This window comes from Molossus molossus, unplaced genomic scaffold (assembly GCF_014108415.1).
Source record: "Molossus molossus isolate mMolMol1 unplaced genomic scaffold, mMolMol1.p scaffold_m16_p_1, whole genome shotgun sequence".
Lineage (NCBI taxonomy): Eukaryota > Metazoa > Chordata > Mammalia > Chiroptera > Molossidae > Molossus > Molossus molossus.
The window spans coordinates 82,795,367-82,810,132 of NW_023425344.1; the positions used below are offsets into that span (position 1 = coordinate 82,795,367).

General features: G+C 39.7%; 1 protein-coding gene across 2 annotated transcripts in view; it reads left to right on the forward strand.

The window, feature by feature from the left end:
* The first annotated feature begins 4,039 nt into the window (after positions 1-4,039).
* TET2 (tet methylcytosine dioxygenase 2) overlaps positions 4,040-14,766 on the forward strand; it is a 127,307-nt gene continuing 116,580 nt past the window's right edge. For both annotated transcript variants that reach the window (XR_004958479.1, XM_036253233.1), the window contains exon 1: positions 4,040-4,231. The gene's annotated coding sequence lies outside the window, so the exon portion shown is untranslated. The remainder of the gene's footprint in view (positions 4,232-14,766) is intronic.

Consider the following 14,766-nt stretch of genomic DNA (forward strand, 5'->3'; position numbering starts at 1 on the left):
ATGGTGCTGAGGTAACTGCTAATAGTTAAAATTTATTCTTTATTGAAGTTCATTATTAAAGGTGGAAAATTATTCTCTCAAAAGAAAGTGGGATATTGAGTTACCAAATCTGGATGAGAATAAGATTAGTTATGGAGTGGTGAAGTCAGAATTTATGAGAAGAAAAGAGATCGATATTAGCAACATGTTCCCCATACTTCTGGAGGCATATTCATGATGTTTGTCCCCCAAATGATCCTAATATTCTTTTATAATGACTTTGGCAATATTTTAACAGAATTAGACATTTGAGTTTCCCCTGGCATTTCCTTTTGTCCCCATTAAATCAGTATACACATTAAATAGCTCCTGATTGAAATAAGTTATAATGATATCATGTGAATCTATTTCTTTAAAATTTCCAAGTTATAGAACAAGAAATTAACAATATGAAAAAAAGGTTTGAGAAAAAGTAAGTAGAAATCATATTAATAAAAAAAATTAATCAAGGCCTTCCTAATATTATGATCCATGGCTTTAGATTATTATGGTTTTTATTAATAATAGTTTATATCAATAAATTGAAATGTTACATCTAAATGTTAAATCTATTAGAGGTTTTTAAAAAGTTAGCATCCTACCTATGTTGAGTATGTACCTTTGTATGGTGTGCAGTAATGTCACCAGACAAAAGGAAACAAGAAAGTCCTTCACAGCAATGACTGTTGTGCTGCTTGAAGGTCAATTGTCTTTTAAGCATGCAGAGAATTTTTATCATGTCATACTTCAGAAATATGTTTTCTGAGATGGGAAACAACAGGCCATGATTTAATGCTTTTGTTAAACCACTATAATTCTCTCAAAGCAGGATGTATCACAACTATTTCTCTTTGTTAAAGAGAAAATCAACTCCTTCAAGAAAATTTCTTATTCTGCAAGTGGAGAGGAAATGAAGAATCACCTATTATTTTGTTGTTGTTGTTATTGTTGTTGTTGTTAGTATACCACAAGACATTTACATCATAAAAGCAAGCTGCTGTTGTCAGTTTTTTAATGGACCAAGCAGACAGGAAGCTGCCTCCACCCTAAGAGGCTTAGAGACCTAGCAACTGAGTTAGACAGCAGGTGCCCAGGCCAATCAAGTCAATTTTCTAACACAGAATTGCATGTCCTGGAACTTTTTCTATTTGTCTTTTTTCTCTGTAAAAGAAGCAATGATGTCTCTGTGAGGAAGCAGTGCTGCTATTTCTAGTCCGAGGGAAAAATGGGACAGAATTTCATAACAATTCAAACAGCAAAATATCTTTTTAAAAATAGATTATCTACACTTATAGGAGGAATTTCAAGAAAGCATCCAATGAAGAAAAGCTAGCTCTGAACTGCCTATACACATGTGCATTAATGTCCAGTAAATAAATGATTATGTGCACTACATCTTTTCTTTCCCAGAAATAGCAACTAAGAAACAGGTTGTTTTTTGTTTGTTTTTTTTAATCAACAATACAAAAGTCTCACTAAATATTTTACACTTGGAGACCTTTAGAATTTTACTTCTTTTGTTGTTGTTGTTGGTAGTGGTGTTAAAAAGTCACAATAGCCAAGAGGAGTAATGTATTTTCTTTTAAATTAAAAAATGCCACGTGGTTAAGGGTGGGGTGGGGGGGTGCAGGGAAAGCAGTTGGCAAGAAAAGGTTCAGGGCCTGTTGCAAAACCAACTGCAAGCCAAGTATGATTCCAGACAGACAAGAACCACCTGTTACAATACAGAGAGGGGGGGGGGGGGAGAGTGAGAGAGAGAGATTGAGATTTAAAAGATGAAATGAGAAGGAGGTGACCTTAAGGATCATTTTTCCAATTATCCTACAAGCAAATAAGGGAATGTGCAGATGTTTATATGAGACATATGTGAATGCAATATTTGCCACATGTTATTATTCTATGTAAGAAGACATTATATATTTCTAGTCAATCAAAAAATTTTTGAAAAGTAGATGGCTTATGTGATTAGTTAATAGCAATAACTACCTGGGCACTTACCTAGTGTTTTATTTACTCATTGCAACAACCTTGTTGTTTTAGAGGGTGTGTAGCAGATGAGAAAACTGATACACACAAAGTACCATGCTCAAGGTCACACATTTAGAGTCAAGATTCACTTAAGTAGTTGGGCTCCCAAATCCATGCTTTTAAAAATTCGGCTGTACTGTGCATGACACAAATGTATGTCCAAGTCTGAAAAACTTTACTTTTTGGACTTGAAAAGCAAATCCAAGAAACCTCCTAAACAGCTTAAAGTCCATTAGCAGTTGCCAAGACCCTGATGAACATTGGTGTGCAGTTAGAAAAGACAGAAATTCATTTTCACAGAATGAATTACTTAGGAGAAAATGAACGATTTTGCTTAGCCTATGCAAAATCAGAAATCTGAGTCAACTTTGTCTCAAAATGGAATAAACAATGTTTCCTTAGAACACACTTTAAACATTCTTCTTAGTAACAATGTGACACATAGAAAGAGTTCTCTTTATAACCTTTTTTCAAAGAGGAAATATTCCGATTTCATAAAACTAGCAAAAGACTCTACCTATAAGGAAATTGCAGACACACAAAAAATGGGATACAGGAAATAATTTGTGTTGGCTTAAGAGGGTCACCATGTAGTGGTCCTATAACAGATGTGCCTAAAATAAGTATTTAAAACTTGAATGTCAGTGACGCGAAAACGTCTTTAAGATAGAGGGCGAATCTCAAAAATTGCTATTCGATATAACTCACATGGGCTTTGTTCTTTATCTCATTTTTAAATAAAAATTATGATTAGAAAAAGGAACATTAAAAAGAGAAATAGAAGTACTCGGCAACAGAAAAGAGCCAACTTCCAAAGGACGGGCATAGTTATCGAGCCCGGAACATCAGGGAAAAATCGAGCGTCCGTCCTTAGGAATTTAATCCTTTATGGGTCGATGTCTTCGTTTCTTAACTATACGGTGGAATTTTTTTTTTTACAATAGAGGTTCTTATAGAAGTACACTTAAGCATTTGACAGTGCAGGCTTATTTCTTACGACCCAATCTAGCCAGAAGTAGAGTCACTGAGAAATTCCTCTTGGATCTGTGAGAATCCCTCTTCTTCTCAGCCCACGTGGCAAAGTAAACAGAAGGTGGGCCGGGGCGGGGAGTAGCAGGACTTAGTCAGTTTCCTAATTTGTCGAGTCTTTAAAACTACAGGCCCTTAATGCACTAAAGACATGCCCTCGGCGAAACGGGGAGGGGGGGTACTTCTGCTCGGCAAGATTAAAGTGACAGTGTGGAGAGGATGCCAAAACCCGGAGGACCGAGAACCTACCAGGGGATGGGGGTGCCGGCCTTTGCGGGATGAGGTGGGTGCGCGCGAGCGTGTGCTGGGAAGCCCGCAAGGAGGTGAGCGCAAGGGATAGTGCGAGGGTGCCGGACGGCGCTGGGCGCGCGCGGGGGCGAGGGGTGTGCAGATGCCTCTAAGGGGGTGGTGGAGTGAGGTACCGACAAAAAGTTTAAAAGGTTAACTTGGGGTCTCGCATCCTCGTGCCAGGCACCCACGCTACCTCCCCCCTGCGCGCCTGCCCCGCGCCTTCCCCGGGGTGGAGACGCGTCCGAGGGTCCTGGGTGCCCCGGGTCTGGCCGCGGTGCCCAGGGACCAGACCTTCCCCCACGCCCGCCCTCGCCCCGCGCTCAGCCCGGCGCGCCGCTCCCCCCGCGCCGCTCCCCCCGCTGCGCTCGCTGCACCGCGCGAGGGCAACCCGGCCAGGACCGCGCGCCCCAGTGTCCGGCGCCCGCGTGCCGCGGCCTTGGTGCGGGACGCCCCGCCTAGGGGGTGACTCCCTGGGAGCGGGGGCACAGGGCCTCAGGGCGGCGGCGGAGGCCGGGCGGAGGAGGCGGAATCCGGGCGGAGGAGGAGGAGGCGGAGGCCGGGCGGCGGCGTTGGAGAGGCGGCAGAGGAGGAGAGCTCGGCGGCCGCCGCCTCCCCGCGAGCGCCGCGCGCCCAGGGCCGGCTGGCATGCGAGTCACGTCCGCCCCCTCGGCGCGGCCGCCCCGAGACGCCAGCCCCGCCGAGTGATGAGAACAGACGTCAAACTGCCTTATGAATATTGATGCGGAGGCTAGGCTGCTTTCGTAGAGAAGCAGAAGGAAGCAAGATGGCTGCCCTTTAGGATTTGTTAGAAAGGAGACCCGACTGCAACTGCTGCATTGCTACAAGGCTGCGGGACGAGAACGAGGTCAGAGCGCTTGCCTTTGCCGCGAAACTCTCCCTTTCCTCTCCCCTTTGCTTTCTCTCGGGCTTCCAGGGACGGGGGAGCTCACCCTGCAGTGTCACCCACAAATACCAAGAGGGAAGAGGGAAGCTTCACAAATTACTGGAGCCTCTTCAACATGGCTGACAAATATAGTTTTAATTCCCCCCCACCCCCCTTTAAACCTATAGTTCTGTGTTCTCTTCTCTCTCCGGCTCTGGCTCTTCTCCTCCGAACCCGGAAAAGTTACCTTTGTGACTCCGAGCCGCGGGTTTTCCACGGGAAAGTGATTTTTTCTTTGCTTTCCTTTCTAAAATAGTTCAGCTTTGGGGGCCACTACATTTCCCAGTGATCCTCCCACTCCCCTGCTTTCCTGTAAGTCCAAGGAGTCTCGGGGCTGTCCTCACCCACCCCGGAAAGAACACTGACGGGGGTTTTGACCCTTTTATCGGCTGTCGCCCAGGGTCTGGGTCTGGGTCTGGGTCTGGGTCTGGGTCTGCATTCGCCTCATCTACCCCGTGCCCCCTTTGGGCTTTGGGCGAATGTCACAGGGAGTGAAACTGGAGTCCACTAAGTGGGGTTCTGGCTTTTCCCCCCCTTAAGTCCGCGCGTTTTGTTAGTGGCGCCGAGTGAGGCAAGAATAGTTTCTCTGGTCCCCCCAACAAGACGAGAGCCCACTTTCTCAAGACACATCAGCTCTGCAATGGGCTGTGCCCTGCAGCCTGGGGAGTGTGTGTGAGAGAATTTGTGGGCAAATCTGTGTCCTGGCTTTGTGCTTCTCCCGAATCCGCTCCGCTGGGCTCCCTGCTAAGTGACAGGCAGACACAAAGGCAGGCGCAGGCCCGGGGAGGGGGCAGACGGGAGGGGGAGCCTGGAGAGTTGGAAGACTGCAAGGTCAGGGGCGCCGAAAGAAATGAAACCCAATCCCAGCAAAGAAACAGAGAAGTCGAGAGTACATTTTTAACAGTCCCGTCCAAATTTCTTTCTCTCTCGGTTGCTCTCTTTTCTTTGGTCTTTTATCTCTGCCTTTCTCTGTGTCTCTTTCCTCTTCCTCCTCCTTCTATTCCTCCTACACACACACACACACACACACACACACACACACAAACACACACACACTCGAATCTTGATGAATCTTTTCACTGGGGCTTCTTGTCTAGTGTTATTAAACTAACAGAGTTTCTATGGAGAGTTTTCTACCTATGGCAAAATAAAGTGTGGCCTGGATAGACTCCCGGGGAAGGTTATGTTATTCGCGGGCTATTGCCTTCATGACATACTTTTAATTGCATTGAGTGATCACCCCCCCCCCCCCCCCACCCCGCCCCTTCATCTAGTGTTTAGGAACTGAAAGAAGGGTTATTTTCCCGTTGTTTGCTTAAAATTTAGTGAATTTTTTTTTATATTTGTTTGTCTAGGGAGTTGGATACATATATGAACTTAAAATCTCAAATCACATATTGTAATTTTTCTTCTCCAGTCCACACTAATAATGCCAAATAAAAAAAAAAGAAATCATCATCAACAAATGATCTATAAAAGTAAGATGGTATCTTAGGGGAAGTTGAGATGTATAAGGAAAAGATGTCGATTTTGTTTGGTTTAAGGTTGTAAATATTGTTGCCTGGCCAATGAAATCATATTTGCATTTTAATGGAAAGTTGAAATACTGGAAGGGCATTATATTCTTTTACATGTTTGCATGTGTGTTTCAAAGTAGGTTTGAGAAAGAATATAAATTTCAACACAGTAAATATTAGTCGCTTTAATGTTATTAAGCAGAGAGGTGTCAGTGAAGGATTGGACAGTCAAGCTTAAGTTTATAAGGCATGTGTATGATTAAAAGATGAGCAAAAGAAAAGCACAATAATAGACATTACTCCATAAATAAAATTTTTTGAACCATTTTACCTCAATAGTTCATTTTGTAACTCGTTGTATTTTGATCTCTGAAAAAGCAGTTAAGTTTACTTTAACCATTGATACTAGAGGTTATTTCACATGAACAAGGGTTCAGAAGTATTTCTCATCTCTGTGGTATAGAAATAGCTCAATTGGTTAGTTATTTCTCATAAAACATTTAAAAGAAAAAAAACAGGAATTTAGCATAAATGCTTACTATTAACTGAGAAAACTATGGTTAATTATTTCAGCAATTCAGAATTAAAAATAAACACTTTCTTTTGCTAATAGACTGGTATCTAACTACTTTTTGGGGACTTTTCAAATGTTGTGATATATACTGCCTTCAAGCTATTCAAATAATAATAGATATAGTATTTTCCACTCACATTGATAAGTAAGACTACCTATATTGGTTAATAATTTTGATCGTGACCATGAAGCCTTGTTTTTTCTTCTGTCATCAAATTTAGATACTTGTGTTATTTTATGCATACCATTTGCATGCTGAAAATAGCTGCTAATTAATGTTTTATGAGAGCTTCATTGATTATAAGGAGAGGTGCATATTATTCACCAACCTGAACAAAAGTACCACCTTTTCATTTATCAGAAAAGACAAAATACATGAATCGGTATGAAATAAATAGGTCATAATAAAAGACATAACCACAGTTCTTCATTTACCATATTTGTGAGAGTTAGTTCCACCTGGATGATCCAAAAAAAATTTCATAGATAGAAACTGTCTTGGGTAATTGAATTTTAGGGGAGTGATAGTGGACAACCATAAGATAGTTTTTCTTAAACTATAATATTGTTTCACTTATTTTTTAAAATTGAACTAATAGTAATGAGAAATTAACTCAGAATGAGGGATGTCCCTGTTTTGTTTAAATTTACACATTTACCAAACACTTCTTTTCTCAATGCTTTAATTAGATCTGGCATTGTGCTGGTCCATGCCAGGACCCAGAAGGATTGCTGTGATTTTGATGCAGTGGCACATGGGCCTAGACATAGGCCGGTCAATATCACTTTCAGAACAAGTGAAATGCACCTGCTGGGGACTTGTTATGACAGACTTCCAAAGTTCTGTTTGGGCACTGGACTTGTATTAGGTAATAAAAACAGGAGTTAATGTTTTGGTTTCACTTGCTGACGTTAGAATTTCTCTATCAATCTCTCCAAGGCTCCACCCATACACAATGTTGTGAGCCAAATGTCACCACTGAATGTATTTCCTTACTTGCTGACCTCATTAAAAAGCCCTTCTTATGATTCATTCACAGACACACCTAGGCAGAAACTCTGTTTTGCTTCCTGCCCTGAATCAAAATTGGTACACTCTTATGAGTTCTTATGAGGTTACCTTGAAATAAAATGTCTTCAAAAGCTATGGATGTTTGCCCAGCTGGTGTGGCTCAGTGGATTGAGCATCATCCCATGGACTGAGAGGTCCCGGTTCTATTCCAGGTCAGGGCACAGGCGTGGGTTGTGGCTCTACACCGAGTGAGGGAGCATGCAGGAGGCAGCTGATAGGATAGATGTTTCTCTCACACATCAATGTTTTTATCTCTCTCTCTCTCTTCCTCTCTCTCTAGAAAAATCAATAAAAACACATATATAAAAAAAGCTATAGATGTTTGACATTCTAGAATGTCTAATACTTAGAAGTACTAGTTCTGCTTTTTTATGCTCTAATTGCTTCTACTGCAAGTTCAACTGTTACTATTGCTGATTAATAGAATTTAATAGTCTTACCTAGCATCTCAAATTACTAGATGGAGTTTTCTTTGGTTTATAAGCACCATGTAGATGATTGTACTGTAATTGTTTTCTATCATGAGGACAGGTTAAAATGCTGAACCAGTGGCTAGGGTTGGCTCCTCAAAATAACATTTTGCCACCATTTCACAGTATTTTTAAAAGTAGTAATGGCACCAAAGCCAGTGGCAGGAAAATATCTCACAAGCCAACTTTACAATGGGAGTCTTAACTGTGGGAAACTCAGGTTGCCAAGTAGAGCTGGTGGTTATCTTGGAAACTGTGTTGAAGAACACAACCACAAATGATTTTGCCAAATATACAGTATTTCCTTGGTCTGGGTCTCCAATTTCTATTTTAACTCATTGCAAAAGCATAGCAAATACTGTGACATAATTTTAGGGGGTTATTGAGTATATCTGTTGACTTGGTATATAGTAGGAGGGAAGAGTTCCTGAAGTGGAGGGGGTAAAGTGAGCACTTGAATCATTGTGACTGCAAGCCCAAAATAATTGTATCTATCTACTTATTTCCAGCATTATTCTGATCCTACACTGTACGTTGCTGAAAATCATGACTTAAGATAGATATATAATCTTTTCTCAATAAAGTGAATTTTGGTTGCCCATTCCAAAATAGAAAATTTTTATCAGCTTCGATGTATGCTTTCTCCACTTATCATGAAATGCAGTAAATGTGCCAGATTTCAAGAAGGAGAAATAGATAGTAGGTGAATTTTTAATATTTTGTTTAAAAATAAATTTATTGATAATGTCAACCTGTCTGCAGTCTTAAGAATGTAGAGCTTAGTATTTTATACTAAGGGTTGTTACTCAAACTGACTTGAAATCAAGCTCCAAATAATCTGAGAATTTAATTAAAAGATGAATAAATTGGGATGAAGTGTTTTTGAAAGACAGGTTAGGACATAAAATGAACTGGTTGCGTCACTGAAACTACTATAAGGGTTTCTGTTAAATGAGATTTATATCTATTGAGATACAGTATGAAATCTGATTTCTATGTCTTTTTATTTCCTAATAGAACCTAATGGTATCCTACTCAGTCAAGATTTAATGAATGAGAGGGGTGTGGAGAGTGGTATAAGGGTTGTCAGAGGGTATCAGCTTCCATTTGTAAGATAAGTTCTGGGATGTCATATATAGCATGGTCATTATAGTTAACAATATGGTGCATATTTAAAACTTGGCCCTGGACAATGTGTCTCAGTCAGTAGGAGCATCGTCCCATGCACTGAGTGGGTCAACGGTTGGATTCCAGGTCAAGGCACATGCCCAGGTTTCTAGCTTAATCCCCATTAGGGGATGTGCAGGAGGCAGCTAATGGATGTTTATTTCATCAGTGTTTTTCTCCCTCTTTCTTCCTTTCTCTCTAAAACCAATTAAAAACAAACAACTTGCTAAGAGAGTAGATCTTTAAAGTTCTCATCACACACATACACACGAAAATTATAACTCTGTGAGGTGATGGATATAGTTACTGACTTCATTGTGGTAATCATTTCCATACATACACACACACACACACACACACACACACCAAACAATTACACTGTATACCTTAAACTTGCACAATGTAATATGTCAATTGCATCTCAATGAAAACTGGAAAAATGGCCTGGCTAATGTGGCTCAGTGGACTGAGCGTTGTCTCATGGACTGAGAGGTCCCAGTTCGATTCCCCGTCAGGGCACATGCCTGGGTTGTGGGCTCGATACCCAGTAGGGGTGTGCAGGAGGCAGCCCATGGATGTGTCTCTCTTACATCAGTGTTTCTATCTCTCTTTTTCTTCCTCTGTCTCTCAAAAAAAATCATTAATAACATTTAAAAAACTGGAAAAATGTTTAATGAATTACATAGAACTAGCAAAAATAATGCCATTTAATTAGAAAATGTGTAATATATTCTCAATCATAAGAAAAAACTAATGTAAAAGGTCTTGGTGATGGTGTTGATGGTAGTAATGATGGTGCTTTTTCCCTATGTAACTTCTAAGGCTGTGGCGATTGTCTCATAAAAGTCCTGCATTTTCCCCATACAGTTTAATGACTTTTAATCAATTAATGCTGGGATTACATATTCTTACTTAAATTTTGTTGTTGTTGTTGGTACGTGCCCCTAGCCACTAGGGCCTAGCAGGAACTGAACCTGGTACTCTCTGGTCTGCAGGCTGATGCTCCAACCACTGAGCCAAACCGGCCAGAACCTACTTAAATTTTATATTGAGGTTATGTGTAGATTCATATGGAATTGTATGAAATAATACTAATTGGGCATGCACAATCTGCCTGATTTCTCCCAGTGGTAACATTTGGGAAAACTGTAGTAAAATGTCACAACCAAGGTACTGACATTGATATAGTCTCCCAGTCTTGGTCAGATTTCCCAAGTTTTAACTTATATATGTGTATGTGTCTATTAATTCTGTACTATTTTATTACATGATCAGATGTTTTTTAACTTTTTTCCTGAAAACACAAAAGTTTAATGCATTCTATTTCATCAATTATGTGACTGTGCTACCATGCTTTATCAAAATGCACCAAGAATGTTTTTTACTTATATTTCTTTTGCATAAAATGCATTTGTGTTCAAAATATTTTAAGTTGTGTTAATGATTTATGATATTCTAAGTTATATATATTTTTAATTTATTTATTTTTGTTACAGATGTTTCTCCTTTTCCCCCCACTGATCCCCCATCCCCTCCCTCCCCGCCCTGTCCCCAGGTTTGTTGTCCATGTCCATGTTCATGCATGCATGCATATAATTTCTGTGGTTTAACTCTCCCCCACTACCCCCTCTTCTGGGGATTGTCAGTCTGTCCCCCACTTCCACGTCTCTGGGACTACCCCATTCCTCAGCCTGTTATGTTCATAATAGTCCACAAATAAGTGAGATCATATGATACTTGTCTTTCTCTGTTTGGCTTGTTTCGCTTAGGATAATACTTTCCAGGTCCCTCCATGTCATCTCAAAGGATAAGAGATCTTTCTTTCTTACAGCTACATAGTACTCCATTGTGTATATGTACCACAGCTATTTTATCCATTCGTCTACTGATGGACACTTTGGCTGTTTCCAGATCTTAGCTATTGTAAATAGTGCTGCTATGAACATGGGGGTACATATATTCTTTCTGATTGGTGTTTCAGGCTTTTTAGGGTATATTCCTAGAAGTGGGATCACTGGGTCTAATGGAAGTTCAATTTTTAATTTTTTGAGGTAACACCATATTGTTTTCCATAGTGGCTGCATCAGTCTGCATTCCCACCAGCAGTGTACTAGAGTCCCCTTTTCTCCACACCCTCACCAACACTTGTTTGATGATTTGTTGATGGTGGCCATTCTGACAGGTGTGAGGTGATACCTCATAGTTGTTTTAATTTGCATCTCTCTGATGATTAGTGATGTTGAGCATTTCTTCATATGTCTCTTAGCCATTTGTATGTCCTGTTTGGAGAGGTGTCTATTTAGTTCCTCTGCCCGCTTTTAAATTGGGTTCTTTGTCTTCCTTTTGTGGAGTTGTATGAGCACTCTCTATATATTGGAAATTAACCCCTTATCTAATATATCATTGGCAATGATGCTCTCCCATACAGTGGGTTGTCTTTCCATTTTGGTGTTTGTTTCTTTTGCTGTGCAGAAGCTTTTGAGTTTGATGTAGTCCCATGTGTTCATTTTCTCCTTTGTTTCTGTTGCCTTAGGTGATGTATCAATGAATATTCTGCTGTGTACGATGTCTGAAATTTTGTTGCCTACTATTTCTTCTAAGATTTTTATGGATTCATGAGTCACATTTAAGTCCTTTATTCATTTTGAGTTTATTCTTGTGTATGGTGTAAGTTGATGGTCTAGTTTCATTTTTTTGCATGTACCTGTCCAATTTTCCCAACACCATTTATTAGTAAGTTATATTTTGTTGTTGTTGTTTGTTTTGTTAATCCTTACCCGAGGATATTTTTCCATTGATTTTTAGAGTGAGTGGAAGGGAGGGGGGGGAGAGAGAGCAAGCAACATGGATATGAGAGAGACACATTGATGAGTTGCCTCCTGCACGACCCCAACTGGGACCTGGGATCAAACCTGTAACCCAGGTATGTGTCCTTGACCGAATTGAACCTGTGATCCTTTGGTCCTCAGGCAGATGCTGTAACTGCTTAGCCAAACTGGCCAGGGCAAGTTATATCATTTAATTCTCATCACTACTCTAGAGATAAGTATTATTATTATTATCCCCATCTCAGGTGAGAAAACTGAAGCACAATGAGGTTAGCTAACTTGTCCAAGTTCATACAGCCAGTATGTGGCTATGCTACGATTTGAATTTAACCACTGTGCTCTACTTCCTCATTACTGTTAATAATAAAAGTATAGCTATAATGTAGACTACATAGGGGAGATCATAAAAGGAGACTTAACATGCATACAGTTATTTATGCAAAAACTTCTAATATTTATAATGCATGATTAATACTTATCAAAAATTCGAACAACCCAAATGTCTATCCACTCATAAATACATAAACTGTGGCATATTCACACAATGGAATATTATTCAGCAATAAAAAGAATGAATTACTGATACATGCTACAACACAGGTGAACCTTGAAAGAAGTAAAGGAAAGGCTGTATATAGGATGCTTCCACTTATATGAAATGTCCAAAATAAGCAACTCTAAAGAGACCAAAAGTAGATCAGTCATTGCTCGGGTCTTGAATAGGGTCACTGGGCACTGACTGCTAATCAGTATGGAGTTTCTTTTGGGGGTGATGAAAATGTTCTATAACTAGATAGCAATGATCGCACAACTCTAAAAAGCACTGTATTATACACTTTAAAAGAGTGAATTTTATTTTATGTTGATATAAATAAAGTTGTTATAAAAATACATACCATTGCCCTGGCCGTTAGAGCCTCGGCCTGCAGCCCGAAGAGACACAGATTCGATTCCCCATCAAGGGCATGTAGGTTCCATCCCTGGCCCGTTAGGGTCGTGTAAGAGGTGACCAATCGATGTGTCTCCCTGACATTGATGTTTCTCTCTCTCCCTCTCCTTCCTCTCTCCCACTTTATCTAAAAGCATGGGAAAATATCCTTGGGTGAGGACAAAAAAAGCATACCATTGAGAAAGTATGTGGCTTTTAGAAATATCTCATGTCTCATAGAAAGAAATAAGTTGCTTGAATTTAACTGTATGAGGTGAAGGATGTTGTTCTAGAACTACGATGCCAATGAGTTCTATGTTGTTGCTTTTCTGTCATAGATGAGAAGGATACTTAATTACACAAAAGTTTACCATTGTGTTTAGTGGAGAATAAGAGCCTCTAGAATGTTTCATTTGACAGGTGATAGGTTAGGTGACTTGGTGAACAGGTTTAATGTGTAATTGCAAGAACCTTTCTCAAATATGTTCAGTTACTTAGCCATTTTTCAATTAATTCAGGAGATGTAACCCAAGTGTTAAAAGGAATGTCTATAAAAGTTGCCATTCTTTGCACTGCCGCCAAGTGTGTAGTTTAATCTAGAAACAAGGACAAATCCTAGATGATGTTTTGTTGTGGTTGCTGATTTTTGTTTTGCGTTAACATTTCTTGTCTATGTGAAAACAGAAGGGCACAGAGTAGACTTCCAAACTTTATCTCAACTGTTTATATCTCCACTTATTATCATCTATCTTTTTTAAAAATTAAAATGGCGAAACATTTCTTTGGGTTTAAACAAAGAATTCTGTTTCCGTGTACTGATACTATACTGTGTACTGTTTCTGTAGTATTTTATAGATGTAAAATAGGGTTGAGAAAGAAACTGCTCTGGAGCAGTCTTTGTAATGTCAAGACAAAGGGAGCGAATGGTTGGGTCAGAATGTTGATGCTCTCCATGTTTTGCTACACATGGCGAGTCTTTACAAACACCAACAGGATTTTTACAGACTTATTAATGGTAAAATGAGTACAGCTTTTATGGACTAGTCCCTATGAAATTAGGACATAATTTTGGACACACAGGGTGAATTACTTGGGATTGGTTTATCTGAATTTCTAACTTGATGTAATTCTAGATACCAGACATTCTTCTTGTTGAGCAACACTTATCTCCCTTATTCTGATGAGAATGTTGGTTTGGTGCCAATTGGATCCCATAGCTTGGGGCCATGAGTGATAACTGGGGTGGGGGAGATTCAATGATATGGAAGCATTCAGCTTTAATAATGTATACATGTTATTCTACTCAATAAGGAAATGTCTTGGTTTCATATATTTGCTTGTGATCATTACTTTTTCAAGGAAGAGCTGTGGAAATGACCCAGAATTTGACTTTTAAAAGTATGATTATGGCACCTTTTGTACCATTATGGCACCTAGGTTTGTTGTATATTTGTGGTAGGCGTACGTTAGACACTCATGTTAGAACATTTAAGCCATCAAGAGGTTGACATACTGATTATTAGGAAAAGCAATAGGTAGACTATAGGTCTGGTCCTCCTTGTGGGAGAAATGAGTAGCTTACTTGTATTGACCCGTTCTTGTTTCTCTTAGCACTTTGTGAACAACCCCAGCTAGTGGCAGATTTTTATACAGGTATCTCCACAATATTCAAAAAGGTATTCATTGGGTTTGGGTGTAGTACTCCATCTTTGCTTTTTAAATGCACTTTTAAAATTACAATTTTTTCAAACAAATTAGATACCTAGAAAATGAAATATTTTCATTTGTTTATATTTTTAGCTTTGCTTTTTTATAAATATTTACTACAGAAGATACAGTCTATTCAAAAGAAAATCATAGGGCCGTGAATTTTGGCGGATGGACTGCTTTCACCAGAGAAC